Genomic DNA, 22,874 nt, shown 5'->3' on the forward strand with positions numbered 1-22,874 from the left:
AGCATGTCTTTGGGATGTGGGAGGAAACCGGAGTGCCCGGAGAAAACCCACGCGGGCCCGGGGAGAACATGCAAACTCCACACAGGGAGGGCCGGAGGTGGAATCGAACCCGCACCCTCCTAACTGTGAGGCGGACGTGCTACCCAGTGCGTCACCGAGCCGCCTGATTCACATTATCTCCTTCAAAATAAAAATCACCAAAGCTCATAAGATAATAGAGTAGAACTGTAAATTTTAGGGATCACACAACAACATGTATACATAAACACATACAAACGTGAGCAAAGATACATAAAATAACCTTGAGACAGATTTGTCCACAAGTCTCTTTGCATTATAGTGAATTCTCAAACCCACAACCTAACAATGTTTAACAAAATAAATAGATCGATAAACAACTAAGGTAGTAAACAGGTATTCCCTGATTGTTTATAATGTTTGTAAATGTTCGAAGTATAGAAGAAAAAAAGGGGGGGGGGAAATCCCTCCGTCATGGTGCAAAGAAACATAATACAGTTCAGTTTATGTCAATTGAAGTAGGGTTTGCACTCATGGAAAATTAAAGGAGCTGCGGACCAAAGCATACAGAGCAGCTGATGCTAACTAGTTAGCCTCTAGTCTCATTTAGAAGAGGTAGCGTAACATTGACTTATCATTATTTAGAGACTGTTTTTATGTACTTTTCCGCCTCATCGACTGAAGTTAGGTGTAGCCTACCTCCCTCATTGGTTTTAATGGTGAGTCTCGCCGGGAAGAGCAGCGCAGGCTTTAGACCCAGTTTGTACAGCGCCGACATCACTTTGCTGTAGACTTTGCGTTCATCCAGTATTTCTTTCGGGTAATCCTCATAGATGACAATAGGATGGTGTTGATACCGGCGCTTCCCTCTTTTGATCCGAGCAGCCCTGATTATCTTGTCTTTAGTTTGGAGGTGATGTAGTCAGATCAATGATTTATAAGTCCTGGAGTGCTAGGCTTGTTTGTTTGTGTTAGAAAAATGTATAATGTTATCATGCGTTCTCTAATCAATGCTTTACCGCAATATTACTGCAATATATGCTTGCTGTTTGGCCTTGCTGTTTTTATGAGGTACCACAGAAGAGAAAAGTTACGGCTGGGTCAGGAGAGAGGTTACAGCTGGGTCAGACAGGACGCAGCTGACAACTCAGCAAAAAGAAGACATCTACCGAGACAGTTCCTTTCTAACAAAGACCACTTTGTTAAACAACATGCCTCATTGCTGTCTTGCACCTCAGATGAACCTACAAGTGACCATCATTGTCAGGGTTTTCCAAACTATCTTGATCGTAAGATTATGTTGGAATGTATGTATCCAGTAATAAATAACCTAGCTTGTCCCATTCTACACAATGTCGTAAAGCATTCCTTGCTATGTTTTGACTAGAGGTCAAAGGTTTTCTTCTCTATCCAGTCCACTCAAATTCCTCTTCCCACATGTTCTTATCAGTATGTAAACACCTAGTGATTTCTTCCTTACGAGGCAAAGCCCACATGCTTTCCCCCTCCCCTTTAGGGGCTTTTGTCTCACGATTGTGGGTAGGGCAAATCCAAATAAAAAGAGCGGGAGTGCACACAGATATTTAGTGTAGTGAGATTGTTGTAAGCGATCTGTACTGCACTCCTCGCGAGAAAAGAATTAATATTCCGTCTCACTTGTGGTATGTCTGCTGTTGCTCTTCTCTTGATAGTTATTCGGTCAGCGAAATAAACCTAACAGAAATTGGGGGCTCGTTCCGGGGTCTCGACACACCTGGCGGTTCCAGCGGACTCTTCGACGCAGGCGAAAATCTTCGGCCGAGGTAAACAAAAGCCCTTTGACGGGACTGTCTTGATCAGTCCGGCTGGACACCGGGAGGGTTGACGAGATCTTCCGAGGAAGAGAATCAGCAGACCGTGAGTAGGAATATTAATTCTACTAAAAAGGAATGAATGAGCTGTGACAAGAGGTCACTTAATACGAGCAGTGACAAGAGGTCACTTAAAAAATGAATGAGCGGTGACGAGGTCACTTAAAACGAGCAGTGACAAGAAGTCACTTAAAGACCTTGAGAATTCTAGACCCTATCAAGTGCAATTAGAAACAGTTAAATGCCGCAGGGGCGGTGTGGAGCCCCCTAACTTTTTACGTTAGTTAAATTCCGCAGCAGGAGTGCGGACTCCTCTGTTATTAAAAAACGCGCGTGGTATGCTTGTGTACGGTTTGACTGAGAGTGATCTCATTTGAGCGCTCCTCTATATAAACACACAGGATTGTAAACAGTGGCTTTGTGTGGGTGCAGAGGCAAGAACTCTCCGCTCCCTTCGGGGAGGTGAAAGGAGACTTACCACACATCGAATTTTTAACCACTGTCCTGTGAATAAAGTTGGTTTTAGGACACTGTAGGTGCCATTCAAACTACCAACTCCAAAATTTAGAAAAATAAACCATGGGAAATTTAGATAGTAAGCGAAAGTCCCTACCCCGACATGAACTAAAATGCAAAGATTGGAAAATAATTGAAAGGCAGGATCCCGACCGACTTAAAAAAGATTTCGATAAATGGGTTAAAAAATATAAATTTGAGGGAGAACTAGAAGAAATACAAGAGCGGGAAGAGAGAACACATGCTACAAATTCAAAACTAAAGATCATAGCGAAGTTGTATCCGCAAATACATGACACACACGAAATTGAGGAATCACCTCCTCCTTATGGGTTGATGCACAGAGCCACTAGGCAGAAAAGCCCGCTAGAAATGGATTGGTCAAAGGAAATCTGAGCAAATTATACAGAAATAGGGAGAACAAAGCAAAATGATAATGAAACCTTTGATGAGTATCGAGTGCGCATGACAAAAGTGTTTAAAACACACAGTGGACTGGTGGAAGATAATGCGCCTCAAGGTGCTTATCAACAGCAATTAAAAAATGCCATCCACGCAGGGTCCAGACCAGCAATACTAGGCTGGGTGATCAAACATTATATAGGCATGAACACCGGAACTTTGGAGGAATACATAAATCATGCCCTCCATGCGGAAAAAGTAGTAATAGACAAACAAAAACGAAAACAAATGAAAGCTACAAAAGACACTTTTCTGGTAGACCAGGATAGTGACACTTTTTACCAAAATGCAGGCAGAGGACAGAAAGGCCAGAGAGGGCGAGCAATGTCTAACAGAGGAGGCTTTAGAGGCCGAGGAAGAGGAGTTGTGCAACCTCCAATAGAATGCTGGAATTGCGGAGAAAACGGTCACATGGCACGTGACTGCACAAATTAACAAAGACAGTTATGACTAGGCCAAAACCAAATCAAATCAGGTTTCCATGTAATGAAGTGGGAACCTGGCTGCCAAAATTAAAGAGAAATTAGCTTAAATATACAGGAGATATTTGTGTTAAAAGGATAAAGTAAGATAAAGAAACACTGAAGTTAAAATTGGCTAAATAAATGGAAAAGAATTACAAATAGCTTCTAAAAGTAAAATAAAGAATAAATCTGACAAGTAAGACGAGCAAAAAGGTGTTCTTAGTGGGATCTATGTGGTCTTATACGTATGTTGTGCGTCATCCTTTTGTGTTGGTGTGTGTGTGTGCGTGCGTGTGCGCGCAGAGGATCCTCATGAATGGGTGTGTATATGTGTGCGCGAGTGAGATGTGTGTCCTATGGAAGACATCAGTAATGGAGAATGTTCAGGAAGCTGTTTAGGAATAATAGGACAATTGAGAAGTAGGCGATAATGTGTTTAAGTTGGTTGGAGAAATTGAGATGAGCAGTGTGTGGCAGAAAGTGACTAGAACGGTGGCTTGATAGGACGAGAATAAGAGACAGCAAATGTTGTGTAGAAGACAGTGAAAGATGTCGAATGTGAACATGACGAAGGGCGCAACAGCAAAGCTGGCCTGCCCTTTGAGAGGGCGAGACTGATAAGCGTGCCTGCGATCGCGCGTAGTCGCGGGGCGGGGCTGTGCGCTTGGCCCTTTGCTATGCTCGTGTGGGCGGTGGGCCGGCATCATGATTGTTGCAGGAAATGGCCAGCCTGTGACCAATCAACATTGATGCTGCGCCCCCCTCGCACGAGGGGTGCTATGGCTGCGGGCGAAGTGTCACATTCCCGCGTCACCTGACTTCCAGCCAAGCCCTACTCATGGAATTGCCAGCACCTGCTACAGCTCGTTAGGTCCCCTATTTAACCTCTCTGTGTTCTGCCAGTGGTTGTCAGTTCGTCTGATTACCCTGCCCGTGACACTGCTGCCTTTTTCCCCCGGACCGCTCTTTGTAGCCAACTGCTTCCGTGAACTTCGACCACGCTTCTGATCGCCGCCTGTCCTGACTACTTGCTCGTCCTTCGACCACGCTTCTGATCGCCGCCTGTCCTGACTACTTGCTCGCCATTCGACCACGCTTCTGATCGCCGCCTGTCCTGACTACTTGCTCGTCCTTCGACCACGCTTCTGATCGCCGCCTGTCCTGACTACTTGCTCGCCCTTCGACCACGCTTCTGATCGCCGCCTGTCCCGACTACTTGCTCGTCCTTCGACCACCTGCCTGCCTGCCTCCGACTACGACTACGCGCTGTGCTCTGCTGCTCAGCCACGCCAGCCAGACCGCAGGTCCCGCGTTCTACGTCCCCTTTTCCCCTTTGCCAATAAAGGATCGTGCTGCACTTGGTAGCCCTGTCTCTGTTCCCTGACAGAACGAACTGACCTAAAATGCAACCAGCGCACGATCCCTCAGACCTGGACCGCCTGACCCACACGGAGTGGGAGCTCAGCAAGACCTCAGAGGAGATGGCGGCATTAACGAGGGTCTTCCAGCAGCAGCAACAGCTGCTCCAGCAGCAGCAACAGCAGCTCCAGCAGCAGCAACAGCAGCTCCAGCAGCAGCAACAGCAGCTCCAGCAGCACCATCAGCTCCACCAGGAACTGGTAGAGGCTCTCAGGGACCTCAAAGACTTGGCTCCTCTGGCTGCTGCAGACCGATTTGCGCGAGCCCTGTCCACGACCGTTCCGCTGAGCCCCGCCGATCAGCCCACCGTTATGTCCACGCCCCGTCCTGCCTCGGCGCCCAGGCAGCTCGTGGACGTCCCTGAGCCCAGACTCAGCAACCTCGCGAGGTTCGACGGTGACCCCAAGTACGTCCGGGCCTTTCTGACAAACTGCCGCGTCTTGTTTGACCTCCAGCCCGTCACATTTGCCACGGAACCAGCCAAGGTGGGTTTCGTGCTCACTCACCTGACGGGCGAGGCATGGCTGTGGGGAACGGCAGAATATGAGCGGCAGGGACCCGCCTGTTCGTCGTTCGACGCCTTCGCAGCTGAGATCCTGCGCGTGTTTGACTTGGGCTCCGCCTCGGAGGCCGCCTCCACGGAGCTCATCAGGCTGCACCAAGGCAGCAGATCCGTCGCCCAGTACGCCATCCGGTTCCAGACAGTGGCGCGTCGTAGCGACTGGAACACCCCGGCTCTCGTCGGCGCCTTCCTCCACGGACTCGCGGAGTATATCAAGGACGAGATGGTGTCCTACGAGCGCCCTCAGACCCTTGAAGTGGCCATGGACCTGGCAGCACGGGTGGACCGGCGGATCCAGTCAAGGCGACGCGAGGAGAGGAGGGTGACTCCGCCCCCCCGTCGCCGTGACATCAGCCCGGCACCTCGGGTGTCAGGGAGAGCACCGGTTTTTCCGCCTGACCTGTCGTCCGCCAGGGACCCTGTCCACGTAAGTCAGCGCGCCTTTACTACTCCTCCCACCCAGCCCAGCTGGCCGGAACCGATGGAGATAGGACGCACCTCTCTCTCTGTGAAGGAGCGCAGTCAGCGCCTCAGAGATAGGCCTTGCCTGTACTGCGGGGGTGAGGGTCACTGGGTGGCCTCTTGCCAGAAGAGACCTAAGGGCACCCGCCAATCAGGGATCCGTTTGGGGACGGTTTTCTTGCCCCCTACCACCTGTCGCGAGTCCCTGCTCCAGACCCGCTATTCGACTACCGCCCGTGCCCTTGCCTCTCGGCCCTCCGCTTCTCCAACCCGTGGGCAGCGGCCGCGGGTCCGGTCTCGCCATCAGCCGCGGCGTATGGCCCGGGCCCTTACTCGGCTGCCGTTGCGACGTCCGCAGCCGGGTTCTGCTCCGGCAGGCGGGGTGTTATGGTCTGACCGGCTTCCTGCTCGGAGTCGTCCGGTGGGGACCCATTCGGTTCCCGTGCCGGCCCCCTGGTCGGCATCTCCCGATGCCACTGCTGGGGAGGAGGACTGGGCGGTGGTGCCGCCTGATGACGGGGCTTGGTCGACGTGTTCTGACTCGGACTTGTCGGACTATTGACTGCCGCGCGTCTTGGGGTCCCCCCCTCCCGCCCGGCCCCCTGCTCTGGCTCGGGGTTCTGTTTTTGGGATGTCGGGGGCCGTCCCTTGGGGGGGGGGGTTCTGTCACGTTCCCGCGTCACCTGACTTCCAGCCAAGCCCTACTCATGGAATTGCCAGCACCTGCTACAGCTCGTTAGGTCCCCTATTTAACCTCTCTGTGTTCTGCCAGTGGTTGTCAGTTCGTCTGATTACCATGCCCGTGACACTGCTGCCTTTTTTCCCCGGACCGCTCTTTGTAGCCAACTGCTTCCGTGAACTTCGACCACGCTTCTGATCGCCGCCTGTCCTGACTACTTGCTCGTCCTTCGACCACGCTTCTGATCGCCGCCTGTCCTGACTACTTGCTCGCCCTTCGACCACTACGTCAGTGTTATGTGTTAAAATTGGCTAATGTAGGTGCACAAAAGAATATGCTAGACTGTAGTCTATCTGATTTGCACCGCAAAACAAAAGCAATTTTGTGAAAATAAGAAGAAAAGAAAGGCAAGCAATTTTTTTTGTGGGCAGAAACTGGTCCACACTGCATTAATGCCTAGCCTTGATGAAACAAAATTTGAGAGATGGAAAGAACTTGCTTTCTGGAATTGGATGAAGCAAAATTATTAAATAACATTTCGAAGATAAATTTAGAAGAAATAGTCGATTGGTGGGCGGCTCGGTGGGGCACTGGGTAGCACGTCCGCCTCACAGTTAGGAGGGTGCGGGTTCGATTCCACCTCCGGCCCTCCCTGTGTGGAGTTTGCATGTTCTCCCCGGGCCCGCGTGGGTTTTCTCCGGGCACTCCGGTTTCCTCCCGCATCCCAAAAACTTGCTTGGTAGGCCGATTGAAGACTCCAAATTGTCCCTAGGTGTGAGTGCGAGTGCAAATGGTTGTTTGTCTCTGTGTGCCCTGCGATTGGCTGGCAACCGGTTCAGGGTGTCCCCCGCCTACTGCCCGATGACGGCTGGGATAGGCTCCGGCACTCCCGCGACCCCCGTGGGGACTAAGCGGTTCAGAAAATGGGTGGATGGATAGTCGATTGGTTGTGTCAAGACTACACAAGTTTTTACATTTGAGAATAAGAGGGTGATTGAGTTAGTTAAAGTTAAGAAACAACAACAATTGACTATTATATTAATTTACTGGCGGTTATTTTGTTGGTTTTTATCTTTTTTTTTATTGGTTTGACACCTTGGGGGAGGAAAGATTAGGATGTGGAACACGGGTTGAGACAACCGGTTACACATGCAGAACGTGTGCACTGGGACACATTTTAAAAGGTGTGTCAAATTAAATGATGATGAAATCATGTGAAAATGTCTAATCATTTGCTAGCTGAGTCGCTCCCCTTTCGGGGAAGCCATCCATTTACTTGCTAAGCTAGTTGTGGAAGCAGTAGCTATATGCACGTGCGCAGTGCACACACACGAGACTGATAAGGTGTCAAGAGGTAACAAGCTTGCAGATAGAACCGCAAAACTGCAGCGCAGAAGACAGTTCAAATTGTACATACACAAGAAGCAGATTAAGTCACTGACACATTTTTAAAGATGTAAAGCGACAAAGTCCATAGACTGAAATTCAATTATGGACGAAAAGAGGGGCAAGAGTGGAGAATGGTATCTATAAATGACCAGAAGACTGACCTATCCTACAAAAAACCTATATAAATGGGCAGCAATATTGAGCCATGGTGTGTGTCACATGGCTCAAGAGGAGGGATAGTGGGGCAGTTCATTCAGCTTTATACAACATATGGATTTGATTCATATTCAAAACATTTTCAAAACAATTTTTTTTGTAGAGTTTGTTTAACATGTGCTAAACACAATCCACAGGTTTATACTGCCTGGTCATAATAGATGCATTCTCAAAATGGTTTGAATTGGCTTCAACAAAAACACTGAATGCCTTAACAGTGGCAAAAAAAACGTTATGTAAAGAAATAATACCGAGATATGTGTTAGGGTAGTGCTCACTCTAACTTATTTTGCAAGAACCACACTGGAGACAAGTTAGTCGTTTCAGACACCTGCAGGCGGAGAGTTCACTCGTCGCTGTGCTTACAGCGATGGTCGAATGAAGTCTGAAGTCAGGCCTCATCAGGTGCATATTTATTGAGAAGAAACACAGTGGGGTTGAAAGTGGGGGTGTGAGAACCCAGGATGGGGTGAAGACGCTCCCCTGCTGATCAAAGCATAGCAGGGGGCCTTTTACGACTTTGTGGAAACAAAGCAACTTTGATTGCTTCCTCTGCAGCTAGTCAATCAGGTGAAAATATCTTAGCACTTTGGTCTACTACTTTTGGTAAGACAGGACAAGCTAGGTAAATTATTACAGGTTACATTCCAACATAATCATACGATGAAGATATTCTGCAAACCCTAACATATCCCCCCTGTTTTATCATATGAGTATGTCAAACCCGATCAATCAAACATAAGAAAGAAAATACAATGACAGCAATAATTTCCAGTGAAGACGAGGCATTTCCCTCAATGCTCCAGTCCAAATTTTGTGTGCAACTGAAAAACCTGCGGCCAGATTAAATGCAGGAAAAGAGTCACACGGCCCCTTTGCCTTAGGCGACCAGAATGTTATCAATAAATAAAAGAAAAAGAAAAACACAGAAACAGTACATCATTGTACCCATCACTTGCAAGGCATTTTCGATGGTCAAATCATCAAGTTTCTGTAAAAGAATGCTGAGCTAAACAGCATCTACGCAATCCACGTCTCGCAGCACATCATAGTCATCACATCCGTCATCTCTAAGAAGTTGTATATGCACTTGTGCCACGGTAGAAGACACAAACCTTGTCACAGCAGACTTCAAACACGGGATAACACAGGTCGTAAACAAGCACAACAATACCAGCACAGCAAGCACAGGAGTCACAAGTTTCAACAGCAACTGCCACCACGCGCCAGAGAATAGCCATGAAAAGAAATCCCATTGATGTGGGATGTTATCCTCCGACATGGCCTGCTGTAAATTCCTCAGTGAGTTCATGGCTTCCTTGATGTGCGTGTCGTTATCTCCTGGAATGTATGTGCAACAGGAAGTCCCAATGATGTGGCACACACCACCTTGTGCTGCCGTCAGCAAGTCCAGAACCATCCTGTTTTGCAAGACCATTAGTCTAATAGCCTGGATCTCCCTATTTTGTCCATCATCGACATGCAGTGAGAGGTTCACAAAGGATTGAAAACGATAGTTCAGCGTCTCGATGAAGAGAGATTGTTTTCCAACTCCGATCCAAAGAAAAAGCGCATGAACAACTTTGTTTCCGACAGGCCATATTTTATGGTCGTCCGGAACATTCGCACCCCAGACAGGGTCATGGGGGTCAAAGGTTGTAATCGCCCTGCGACGACGTCCAGAAGAGTTGTGTGCTGTCGTCAGCTGACGATGTTGTATCCTGTAGGTGTGGTCTGTCACCCACACTGGTGCACGCACTCCTGTCCAGTTGGCGGGCAGCATCGGATAAACCTTGTGACCACAAAGCCACCAGCCATTCTGTATGAAGTATGTTCCGTTTGATGGTGCAGCCATGTTGGTCGGAGAGCCCTCACCACCTGAAATGGCTCTCTTATCCTGACACTCAGTGGCGATGTCCAAAGCTCCCATCCAGTTCCCTCCTGGAGAGCAGTCTCTGTCAATGCATTTGTGGGTCTCACTTCCTTGGACGTAACACGTATAGTTCACTCCAGGTGGCCGGTCTGTGAAGGCCACCTGCGGCAGTGTTCGTCCTTTAACAGTCACATTGAGATTTGTCCAGAAAAGCTGATCACAGGTACCTTCCGCAAGTCCAGGGCGGGACGGGTCGGCATCACTGACTGTGACAGCACGGTGTTGATATCCAACTCCTCCCATGGATGCCATGCATTTCGCTTCAGTGACATTCATTGCTCTGGCCTCCAAGTGAACTTGTGTGGAGGACGGAGGGAGTTTGGAACACACATAGCAGCCCTCCTGTGTGTGCGATCTCACAGTGAATTTGACGTAGCGGTACCACGTGTTGGTTTCGTATGGGTTTCTCGGGTCCCATGACCAGTCCTCAAAGTTCTCATCGTGTGACCATCGTTTTCCACGGTCAACATTGTCACTTGGTCTGTTCAGTTGAGTCCATAGACCATAGCACGCTCCAACCACAACGCAGCAGAGGATCCATCTGGCATATGGAGCCCCGTTGCTACTAGGATGGCAGAGACGCCGGGACATCCCCTCGCCTAGCGGAGTGGGGATCGTTGTTTTCTTCACCAACATTGAGACGTCCCACCCTAAACGATAGGACTCCTTTGAAGTCAGACTTCCCCCCACTCCGAATTAGGGGTCCAGCACTCTCTGCAACTTGCAGTGGCTGAGGTGAATCCAGCTGGGCCGTTCAGCGATCTTTACTGCGGTGGGGGTAGTCAGCAGGACTTGGAATGGTCCTCCTTACTGCGGTGGGGGTAGTCAGCAGGACTTGGAATGGTCCCTCCCACCGTGGGCTGGCCCAGCTCTTTCTTTTGATGACTTTGATGTAGACCCAGTCTCCTGGTATGACGCTGTTGTCGACCTGTGAGGATGAAAGATCAGGCGGCAGTAAATTTGCATTTGACACCTCTGTCAGTCTGAGCGTTCTAATCATGTAGTCTGCCAAAGACTGTTCTTCATCTGCCTTTTGTAAATCTGCATGGAACACAGGTAGTCTATATGGCCTGCCGTGGATGATTTCAAAAGGTGTTAGCCCTTCTGAAGTGGGAGTGATTCTCATATAGAGCTTCACTAAGTTCAGGCACTCCGGCCAAGATCTGCCTGTTGTTTCCATGCATTTTTTCAACCTGCTTTTGATAGTATAGTTTGCTCGTTCAACCAGGCCAGCGCTGGACGGGTGGTAGCCGCAGTGGTTTTTTTAACGTTACCCCAAGGTGTACAGCCATGTTCTGTACAACTTGGTTCACAAAGTGTGGACCATTGTCACTGTAAATGGTTTGGGGGATGCCATGAGTCGGTATGATGGCTTTGCAAATGGCTTTTGCCACTGTTAAGGCATCCGCACGTTTAGACGGAACTATTTCCACCCATTTGGAAAATGCATCAATCATCACTAGGCAGTATTTGTGAGGTCCACTTTGTGTGAGCTCAATAAAATCCATGTGCATGATTTGAAATGGGTAAGACGGTTTTGGAAATGAGCCTCTCTTAGGTCTCATGTTTCCTTGTGGATTATGTTTCACACAAACGGGACATGCTTTACAAAAATTTTTTAAGTAAACATCCAAACCAAAGGTAGTGAATTGTTGATGTATGATGGACCTCATCCCCCCTGTCGACACATGGCAAGGCCCATGCGTCGCAATTGCCGCTGCTTTAAAAAGTGACTTAGGCAAAACAGGTTTGTCATCGACGCGGAGGATATTATCTGTGTCCGCTATTGCTCCTTTTGTCGTCCACATTCGTTTTTCCACCATTGGAGCATTGCCCTGCATATCTGTCAGTATAGTCTTATCTATGAGTTGCGTGTCCTCTGAATCTATTAAAAAAAATTCATGGCCATGTTTCCCTGCTGCCGCTTCTTTAGCAATTCTGTCCGCTAATCTGTTTCCATTCGAGGCTTCGTCTGTGCCTGTGGTGTGAGCAGCACATTTACACACAGCCAGTTTAGCAGGTAAATGAATGGCCTGCAACAAGTCTTTCAACAAGGAGGCATGGGTAACTGGCTTACCAGTTGATGTTGTCAACCCCCTGCGCTCCCATTGTTTTGCAAAATAGAACAGAGTAGAAAACGCACACTGACTGTCTGTGTATACAGTGACTTCCTTATCTTCCGCCAATTCACAGGCTCTTGTTAGTGCAATTAGCTCAGCAGCCTGCTTCAACAATCTGGTTTGGCAATTTCACAATCGCATACCCACTTTGATTGTTCCCTTTATGATCCTTCGAACATGACCCATCCACAAACCACTTTTCCCCTTTGTCAAGTGGTGTGTCAATTAAATCTTGTCTGGGCAGCTGTAGATGTTCTGTAGCTTCCAAACAGTTATGTGGGGTGCCATCCCCTGGCAACGGGATCAGCGTTGCCGGGTTAAGGACTGTGCACCTCTTTATCAGAATGTGTGGTTGTGACAGGAGTGTAGCAGTGTAGGATAGGTGTCTGGCAGGTGACAAAAAGTTCATCTTGCTTTGTAGTAGCAACACATCTACAGCATGTGGAACTAGTAGCTCCATTTTGTGAAAGAGCACCACATCTGCAGATTGTCTCACTGCAAGGGCTGCCGCGCATACTGCTTGGACACAGTCTGGCAAGGATTGAGCCACTGGATCCAATTTTTTTGAATAAAATGCAATTGGTCGTAGTTTGCTGCCATGGCTCTGCAGCAACACTGAGGTCATAAACCCATTCCTGCAGTCTGCTGTTTGTACAAAGGTTTTATTGTAGTCTGGCAAGATAAGAGATGTGGTTTCCATCAGAGCCTGTTTCAGCACTACAAAAGCATCATCTGCTGCTGGTGTCCACATTATTTTTTCTGTCATTGCCATGGGGACTCCATGCGCAATATCCAACAGCGGTTGCGTCTTTTCCGCATAATGTGGGATCCATGCTCTGCAGTAATTGCAGAGCCCCAAAAATGACATAATTTGTTTCTTTGTCTCCGGTTTTGGTGCATCTGCAATGATCTGCTTTCTGGTTTTCTGTATCTGTCTTCCAGAAGCTGTCAACGTGTGACCTAAATAGTTCACTTCCCGTCTGACCCATTGGAGTTTGTTCTTGTTCACTTTATTCCCTGTTTTGCAGAGATAGTGCAACAATGCTAAGGAGTCTTCCTTGCAAGCAGCTTCGGTTTCAGAGGCCACCAGGAGATCATCTACATAAACTAGAAGCTGGCTTTTGTTTGACATCTGAAAATCAGCCAAACAGGCCATGATAGCTTGCGTGAAAATAGTTGGACTATCAGCAAATCCCTGTGGCAATCTGGTGTACGTATAACTTTGCCCTTTAAAGGTAAACGCAAACCAAGACTGTGAGTCTGGGTGAATTGGCACTGAGAAAAACGCATTGCTAAGATCAATTACTGTGAAGAACTTATGGTTAGGTTTCAAAGTGTTCAGAAGTGTGTGTGGGTCAGGCACATTAGGTGCTCTTGTCTGCACTGCATTATTCACCGCTCGTAAATCTTGTATCATTCGCCAATCAATTTTATTGGCCTTTTGGACTGGGAAAATAGGTGTGTTGCAAGGAGAATCCGAGCACTTCCTAATGATTCCTCCTGACAAAAGATCATTTATAACAGGGGCAATCCCATTTATTGCCTCCTGTTTTAAAGGATATTGCTTAACTCTTGGACGCCACTCTGATCTTGGTTTGATTTGCACTGGCGGAATGGATGTTAACAGTCCTACATCAGATGGCCCCTTTGTCCACAGTTTGTCAGGAAGCCCAGCCAATTCCCCCTCCTCCTTTTCACTCAAACAAATGTTAACTAGTCAGGGACGCGCATAAGCGCATGCCCTACCGACAGCTACTTCACACACAGTTTGCTTCCACACGTCACAACTGGTGCTGTAGCTCCACCCATCACCTTTGTCCTCATAGTCTGTGACAGAATCAGCAAGTTTAATCCGGCAACCCACATCTGCCCATGTTATACTGTGAGGTTTAAACAATGAAACGTGGGGTACAGCCGACAACTTGTATTTGTCATCCTGAGGAGCGGGCAGGAGCACAGCAGCAGCTGCAAATGACCTGCGATCAGTGTACAGAGCAGTGATTGTTAAAGTTACGTCTGTGTCACTGAGAAAGCTTTTAATATAGTCATCTTGTGGATCAGTGAGGATGTTCATGGAGACATGTAATTCATTACAAGTCATGACTGATTCCGGTCGCGTCAATTGTTTCCGGGCTTCCCTCAGCAAATTGCCTGGTAGCTCGGGATTCTGTTCAGCAGAGATGTCATAGGAACAGCAAATCCGCTCACCTGCCTGCGCAGCATATGAGTCTACATCTCTCACTCTACATGCTCGCATGCCATCCTTTACTGGGATTATTGCAATTCCCAATCTAGTCATCAGATCTCGTCCCAGAAGGTTTATGGGACATTTTGGGGATAGCACAATCGAGACCGAAGCTATGACTCCCGTTTCATCATCTCTCACTACAACTGGATTGGAGATACTCTCCTTGTGTACCTGCCCATCAGCAGATTTTACCCAAATAGTATTCAGGGAGACCTTTAGAGTTGGGACTTTAGTTTTTATTACGGTTTTACACGCTCCGGTATCACACAAAAACTCTACTTCACTTCCTCCAATGTTTAAGGTAACGTATGGTTTTTCTTTTAGTGCGTTCAAAATGTCCCATGCTGCATGGACATCTACTATCTCTTCCTCTGTAGGAGCACAAGAGATCACATGGGGGGAGTCTAGTCATGCTGACAATCTGGCTTTTCCTCTGCCCCTTCCTCCACCCTTTGATAGGTGTCGTTTTGCCTGACGACACTCTCTTGCGAAGTGTCCCCGTCTCCCACAGTTCCAACAGTTGTCAGAATCTGATGGGGGTTTTGAATTATATGGCGGCCTGCGACCTTGCTGGCCTCGACCTCTTCCTCTGGCCTGCTGGGACCCATGAAAGAAGACTGTTGTATCTTCATCTAGGTCAACATCATCATCATCGCCTAGATGAAATACATCAGAACTTTTGCCTCTTTTGATCACTTTTTCAGCATGTCTGGCCCATTGCATAGTTGTTGTCACACTTGCAATATCTACTTCCACCAAATGTTTCCTCACCCAGTTGCCGATTTCAGGGCGGAAATTAGTAAGGAGCGCATTTTTAAGCTGTTGCTGATAAGCACTCTCAGCTGCATCATTGAATGGGATGCCGCTATGCACCCTGAATTCTTTTTCAAATCTTAAGCGAAAATCATCAGTATCTTCCCCAGGCTTCTGTTTAATTCCTGCCAAATGACCATAATTCGCTCGTTTTCGAAATACAGTTCGCACTCTTTGCACAAGATCATTCCATTGTGCTGCATACTCTCCTACCAATTGATTTCCCTCAACGGGATAGGGAAAGGGCCCTTGATTATTTCTACCCGTATAATGACCTCTAACTTTTGCCCAGTCCTTTCCCAAGGAAGACATTGCAGCTTCTCCTGCTTCATGCCCATTCAGTCTATAGGAATGTATGATTCCAGCCATGTCTTCAGCCCATTTATCTGGGTCTTCGGCAACAGGGGTAACCCCTTCAACTGCTTTTCTTGCCTCTTCCAAAGTCCATGGCCGAAAAACGTACGTATGTGGAGGTTGGCCTTCCCCTACAATAGGGTTTGGCACCTGTATCATTGGGCACGCATCAACATTGTCCAAATTTTGGGAAAATCTAGCAGCAGTGGTCAAACTTCGTGTTTGTACAGGACTTCTAGTAATGTGACCCTGATTTTTTTTTCTGTTATATGGGGGAGGGTGCAGGTCTGTTAAACTTGGATACAAGTTTTGCATACAAGTGGATGATCCCGCTTGCTCCGCTTGAGCTGCATTCCCAGCTGCGGCTGGAGCCGTGGCCGGGACAGTGCGCCTGCGCACTGTGGCCTCATTGTCTTCCGGCCTGACAAACATAGTCGCAGCCTCATCACTTTTCAACTTTCTATCTTTTGTCTTTTGGATTTGTTCTCTTCTCTCTTGCGAAGCATTCAACCACATTCTAGCACAAATCAATTCTTTCTCTTTGCTTTTCTTTTTCAGTCCCTTTGACTTCCTATTCACACTCTCCTCCAAAACATCAACCACTACCTTCCACACTTCAACTTTCAACTTCCCTTCTACTCCATACTTTTTCTTCCACTTTGGCATGTATTGCATACAATTAAGAAATTTACTCGCCATGTACTTCTCATCTCCTTCAAGAGCTAGGGATTTACCGGTTTTGTTTCCCATCTTAATTTGGTATTTTAGGTTTATACAATTGTTTTATTTTTATTTTCTTTGAGGATCCTCAATGCAGGTTTAAATTGACCTTCCACCAAATTCTCTTTGCAGTCAATTTATCCTACCAGTCGCACTCTCAACCACACAAACACCAGCGCTTTTTATTTTTAGGCCTATCCAGGATGGGTGTAAAACCCTCCAACACAGCTTGGAGGAACGGACAGAAAAAAGAATCTACGCCCTTCTTCAATTAGGAAAAAGAAACTCTGTTCTTTCTTAGCCCGTTCCTTCCACTGGGACTTGAACCCAAGCTGTTCTTTGGCCGGAGAAACGTACAAAGAAATATCTACACCCTTCTTTGATTAACAAAAAAGAAGCTCCGTGTTTCTTAGCACGTTCCTTCCACTGGGACTCTAACCCAAGCCAGATCCCTCAGCTTGGAAGAACAGACAAAGAAGAATCTACGCACTTCTTCGATGAACGAAAAAGAAGCTCTGCTTTTCTTAGTCTGTTACTTCCCCTGGGACTCGAACCCAAGCTATATTCCGTGCACCTCTACCTTTTACGCGTTTCACAACAACACAATCACACAACTTTAGGGCGTTAACTTACTTGTCCCCTGGTTCGTTGCACTGCCGGGTCCCGTCAATCCACCTCTGTCAGACGAAGGCAGACCTAAGATGCTGGCCCAGTGAAGAATTTCCTTCCCAGGTCTTTCTTTACCAGGTCCTCCTAATGGACGCTGGCCCGTCGACGGTGTACAGCGCGTCGTCCTCCGTCAGCCAGATGGCGGGTATGAGGGTCCCGGGTTTCGGCACCAAAATGTTAGGGTAGTGCTCACTCTAACTTATTTTGCAAGAACCACACTGGAGACAAGTTAGTCGTTTCAGACACCTGCAGGCGGAGAGTTCACTCGTCGCTGTGCTTACAGCGATGGTCGAATGAAGTCTGAAGTCAGGCCTCATCAGGTGCATATTTATTGAGAAGAAACACAGTGGGGTTGAAAGTGGGCGTGTGAGAACCCAGGATGGGGTGAAGACGCTCCCCTGCTGATCAAAGCATAGCAGGGGGCCTTTTACGACTTTGTGGAAACAAAGCAACTTTGATTGCTTCCTCTGCAGCTAGTCAATCAGGTGAAAATATCTTAGCACTTTGGTCTACTACTTTTGGTAAGACAGGACAAGCTAGGTAAATTATTACAGGTTACATTCCAACATAATCATACGATGAAGATATTCTGCAAACCCTAACAATATGGGATTTCGGAAATTAATTCTCATGACAGGACTGGTATAAAGTGTGAAAATGTGCATGGAAAAAACTGGAAGATCATGGACAAAATGTTTAGACCTGGTCAAACTGTACATAAATATTACAAGTACTGTGGGTTTAACCCCGTATGAAAAATTGTTTGGGCGACAATATAGATTACCATGTTTCAAAACCAAGTGGGATACCAAGGATGATTCAAATTTGGCATTTACATTTTATATTTATAATTAATATTTTAAAGGCAAAAAGAACAAAGCACGTTCTCATTAAGAGCATTGAAAACGAAACACTGGTGTTCTTCCAAGGGGGAAGGGCCACATTGAATATTGATAATTACATCAACTGCCATTAAAATAGCAGAAAGGTCAGTTGAGGTGGTCCTAGCAAATTACAAAAGGGTAATTTCTTTTGAGGTAACGTTCAATCGGAAAAAGTGACCCAAAGGAAGCCTTACCTCTTAGAGAAATGCCGGGAACAAGAAAATGGAACAATGACGTTATTGCATGTAAGGTGGCTATCTTTGTTGCCATTTTGTTAACTTCAGCAATATGGTATTTCTGGGAACTAAGTCATAATGAGTAGGGGAGAGATGAGTGAACAACTTATATTGATCACTCCCAAAAAACAATGCTGCATTGCAGCAATTTAAAAAGATCAATTTGACCTTTGCAGGAGGATCTGCTGTGTCGGATCTGGACTGTCATGAAAATATGATGTTTATATGTGTACTTTGTCAACAACCGCTGTAGATGTTAAAGAATGGGATGATTATATCTAAAATTAATGTGGATATTTTGTTTCAGGTAACTATAGGAGTTACTGAAAAACGAAACAATTGATTGCTAATGGCAAAACAAGCTGTAAAGACAAGAAGCAAAAATTGAATATGTCATATGTATGGATTTGCGACGGATTCTTTATGTTGTATCGTTGCCATTGACCAAAGATTGTGTGAAATCTGTCACATCTACTGATTGTGAAATGTGTGACAGAGCATTCTATACAGTAATATCCATTGAAAAAAGAAAAAAGAAGCCATTGCTTTCAGAGAATGTAGTCAAGCTAAATTGTATATGTATCAACATGCCAAGATCTGGGAAAAAGCTGGAAAAACAAACAAACAAAATGTCTTTAAATTTGAGAGGCGACGATGATCTGACTGAAATTGATGCAATCAGAGTCCCCAGAGGAGTTCCTGATTAATAAGAATTAATTGACCAAATTGTAGCAGGATGGGAGTCTTCCATTTGCTGGTGGTGTACGATGAACAAAAACGTCAACATGATAAATTACAACCATTGCAACATGCAGAAATTGGGCAAAGGACACAAGCGGGACTTGAGGCAGTGCACGAACAGCTAGCCACGCCTTCCCTAATGTCAATCCAGAACCGCAATGCTCTTGTTATGTTGTTGTCTGAGAAAGGAAGGGTCTGCGCAATGTTCAGGGAACAATGCTGCACCTTCATCCAGAATGACACCGCCCCTGATGGGAGCCTGACGAAGGCGATTGCAAGCTTGCAATCCCTCAAAACGAGGATGAAAGAGCACAACAAGTGGATGACTGCTTTTGGGAAGTATAAAGCCCTTGTGTCCTCAATTACTGCTATACTCACCTTGTGTGGTTGTTGTTGTATTCCATGTCTCCGTGCTCTGTTTAATCGTCTCATCACTACAGCAATATCGCCCATGGAAGACAAGATGGCCGGGGTATGCCTAATGTCTGAACGCCAGCATGTTGATGATAACGATGATGATGATGGAATTTTTGCACTTGGGTTTACAGACTTCTTCCCAGATCTGGGTGTTTCCGAATGATAATATCGCAACGTTTATCCTTTCTTGGTGTAAACTTATTTGTGCTCATACTTGTGATCCTACGGCTGAAGATCTTTTTGAAGTGGCCGCTTTTAGGTGATAAGATGGTCTCTGAGAACTTGTGATAAAGAGGAGGGAATTGTTAGAAAAATGTATATATATGTTATCATGCGTTCTCTAATCAATGCTTTACCGCAATATTACTGCAATATATGCTTGCTGTTTGGCCTTGCTGTTTTTATGATGTACCACAGAAGAGAAAAGTTACGGCTGGGTCAGGAGAGAGGTTACAGCTGGGTCAGACAGGACGCAGCTGACAACTCAGCAAAAAGAAGACATCTACCGAGACAGTTCCTTTCTAACAAAGACCACTTTGTTAAACAACATGCCTCATTGCTGTCTTGCACCTCAGATGAACCTACAAGTGACCATCATTGTCAGGGTTTTCCAAACTATCTTGATCGTAAGATTATGTTGGAATGTATGTATCCAGTAGGGGTGTAACGATTCATCGATACACATCGATTAATCGATATAATGCTCTACGATTTATTGGCATCGATGCTAAACGTAAACATCGATTTATATCGCCGTGTTTGACCTCGGACATTAGACGCGACTTTATTTTGAAATCCAGTTCATTGTTGCTTGCTTCCTCTTTCCGGGAGCAGTACGCAGCGTGTTGTGTTGTGAGCAGAGCAGGCACGTGAAAGGGGAGCCGACAACTACGCGGCTCCTGGGCTGGTGCTATGGCTAGTGTCCAAGAAGACGAGGAAATTCGCTCCCCTTTGGGCTTCAAGTCATTCGTTTGGAAGCACTTTGGATTCCAAAGAAAAGATGGCTCAACGGACAATTAAAATTATTGTAAATAAATAGTTCAGTAATGAGGGCGGCTCGGTGGCGCACTGGGTAGCACGTCCGCCTCACAGTTAGGAGGGTGTGGGTTCGATTCCACCTCCGGCCCTCCCTGTGTGGAGTTTGCATGTTCTCCCCGGGCCCGCGTGGGTTTTCTCCGGGCACTCCGGTTTCCTCCCACATCCCAAAAACATGCTTGGTAGGCCGATTGAGCACTCCAACTTGTCCCTAGGTGTGAGTGCGAGTGCGTATGGTTGTTTGTCTCTGTGTGCCCTGCGATTGGCTGGCAACCGGTTCAGGGTGTCCCCCGCCTACTGCCCGATGACGGCTGGGATAGGCTCCGGCACGCCCGCGACCCCCGTGGGGACTAAGCGGTACAGAAAATGGATGGATGGATGGATAGTTCAGTAATGCACTTTAAAGTTAATGGTATTACAAAAAAAGAAAGAATATTCATTTTTCTTTACTTATATGAGAACAAATATAGGAATTTGATCAAGTTCAGTGTTAAAATAAGCACTTTGTATACTACAATACTCTTGTAATTTCCTAAATAAAGAGTTTGCAGTACCTTGTTGATTTTGCGTATGAATTGTTATAAATCAGGATATTGTTCTATATTTTTTATTACAAAAAAAAAATCGATCGTGGAGCACTATATCGTGATGTATCGTGAATGAATCACAGCAGGCTTTAAGATATCGGCAAATATCGTATTGTGGTTCTTTGTATCGATATGATATCGTATCGTGACAAAACCCGCGATTTACACCCCTAGTATCCAGTAATAAATAACCTAGCTTGTCCCATTCTACACAATGTCGTAAAGCATCCCTTGCTATGTTTTGACTAGAGGTCAAAGGTTTTCTTCTCTATCCAGTCCACTCAAATTCCTCTTCCCACATGTTCTTATCAGTATGTAAACACCTAGTGATTTCTTCCTTACGAGGCAAAGCCCACATGCTTTCCCCCTCCCCTTTAGGGGCTTTTGTCTCACGATTGTGGGTAGGGCAAATCCAAATAAAAAGAGCGGGAGTGCACACAGATATTTAGTGTAGTGAGATTGTTGTAAGCAATCTGTACTGCACTCCTCGCGAGAAAAGAATTAATATTCCGTCTCACTTGTGGTATGTCTGCTGTTGCTCTTCTCTTGATAGTTATTCGGTCAGCGAAATAAACCTAACAGTTTGTTTGTTTGTTTGTTTGTTTGTTTGTTTGTTTGTTTGTTTGTTTGTTTGTTTCAGGGACCGCGTGGGCCTCTGGAAAAGAGGGGTAGGTGTCGGGAGCCCTCGTGCGTTCTGAAGAGATTTCGATGAGACGATTGACACAGCTTTTTCCTCGTTGCCCCATCATCGCCAAAGAATTGTTTGAGGGGGCCGGTAACACTGGAGCTATTGGGTTGTGTTGCCCCACCAGCAGTCGCCGACGGGGCCGGAAGGACGTCCGGCCTGGTCTGCTGCCTTTGCCATTATGACTCCACATGTTCGCACTGTTAACGTCACTTGATACAGACAGTAGCTTTAGCTTGTCGTAGGTCGCCTGGCTGCTGACCGGGGCCTTGCACGGGATTCAACGGCCATCATAAGCAACAGGAAGACATTGAACGGACGGCCGGCCCGGGACAGTGCCGTCTACTACTAGTGCTACTCCCCACTGACGGCTCAGTGGACTGGATTTCACATCTGAACGCGCTTGTACATGCAAGGGGGGCAGCGCGACAGGGGCTTTAATTTTCTTGCATACTTTGAGGATTCGTTTTTACCTCACTGTGTTACCTCGTTTTTTTTGTCATGTTATTTTCTTTGTTATGTGACCTCATTTGTTTACCCCGTGGCATGTTTACCATACGACATTGCATTTTGACCGAATTGTATTTGATGGGCATGGTGCTGTTTGTTGCTGTTTTTGGGGCTCGTGCTACGCTTTGTGGAATGTGGTGTGAGCCAGAGCTCCCTTCACCTGGCTCTCGCCAGGTGAGAGGCGTCTCTGGGGGTGTAGAATGGGCCTCCCTCTTTTTCCTCGTCATTAGATTGGCGAGGTTTTTTCGACGGCGGTCTGGCAACTTTTTGGGGCTTCTAACGGGCCACAGCAAACTTTTCCTCTCCAAATTGATGGCGTTGTTGATATATTACCGAAGGGGGGTGTGCGGATGGCGTCAATCAGTTAATGGGGTCGGGGGATTTAATCTTGGTCAAATGTGGTTCCTGAGAGGCCTCAGATTGCTGTCAGGGAGGAATTCGATATTAAATTAGGTTGAGCTTTCCTAGTTAATGTAACCTTAAGTAGCATGCCTTGAGCATGATTTAGGGTGGACAAATAGGTCCAAATTGTAGACGAAAACCATAAAATGGTTGGGGGAAGGTTTTTGGATGTACCGATGTCATTTCTTGTCGGGTTGTTGTCGGGGCACTTGTTGTGCCCCGTCAGGGGGGAATGTTGTGAATTTTTATTCTGGTATCATACAATGTATATCTCACTAGTAAGCCTAAGTGTGACCGGGTCATATTCGGGTCAGGTTCGTGTGGGCTTGTTTGGGGCTTGGTCCAGGAATGTAGGCTCATTGGCACCAGACACATCTGGTTTCCATTAACAACTGCTAAGATACGCACCGTGTAGAGTTAGGGAGGCTGACTAGGGGGTCATAGATCACCCAACAGCCCCGCGTGCGCGCACCCCAGTGAAGG

The 22,874-nt window shown here is 46.7% G+C and overlaps 1 protein-coding gene and 3 long non-coding RNA genes across 4 annotated transcripts in view; 1 reads left to right on the top strand and 3 right to left on the bottom strand.

The window, feature by feature from the left end:
• Window positions 1-22,874, bottom strand: part of tctn1 (tectonic family member 1) — a 1,200,810-nt gene that overhangs the window by 638,611 nt on the left and 539,325 nt on the right. The window lies entirely within an intron of this gene.
• Window positions 1-22,874, bottom strand: part of LOC119129586 — a 539,655-nt gene that overhangs the window by 322,026 nt on the left and 194,755 nt on the right. The window lies entirely within an intron of this gene.
• LOC119129557 lies at window positions 956-21,460 on the bottom strand. Its single transcript, XR_005099254.1, has 3 exons — window positions 21,375-21,460; window positions 17,398-17,403; window positions 956-970 (listed from the first exon to the last, which is right to left on the bottom strand). It is a non-coding gene; the product is annotated as an uncharacterized LOC119129557 (long non-coding RNA).
• On the top strand, window positions 974-21,775 carry LOC119129568. Its single transcript, XR_005099264.1, has 3 exons — window positions 974-988; window positions 2,385-2,387; window positions 21,377-21,775. It is a non-coding gene; the product is annotated as an uncharacterized LOC119129568 (long non-coding RNA).

The sequence above is a fragment of the Syngnathus acus genome, chromosome 10, assembly GCF_901709675.1.
Source record: "Syngnathus acus chromosome 10, fSynAcu1.2, whole genome shotgun sequence".
NCBI lineage: Eukaryota > Metazoa > Chordata > Actinopteri > Syngnathiformes > Syngnathidae > Syngnathus > Syngnathus acus.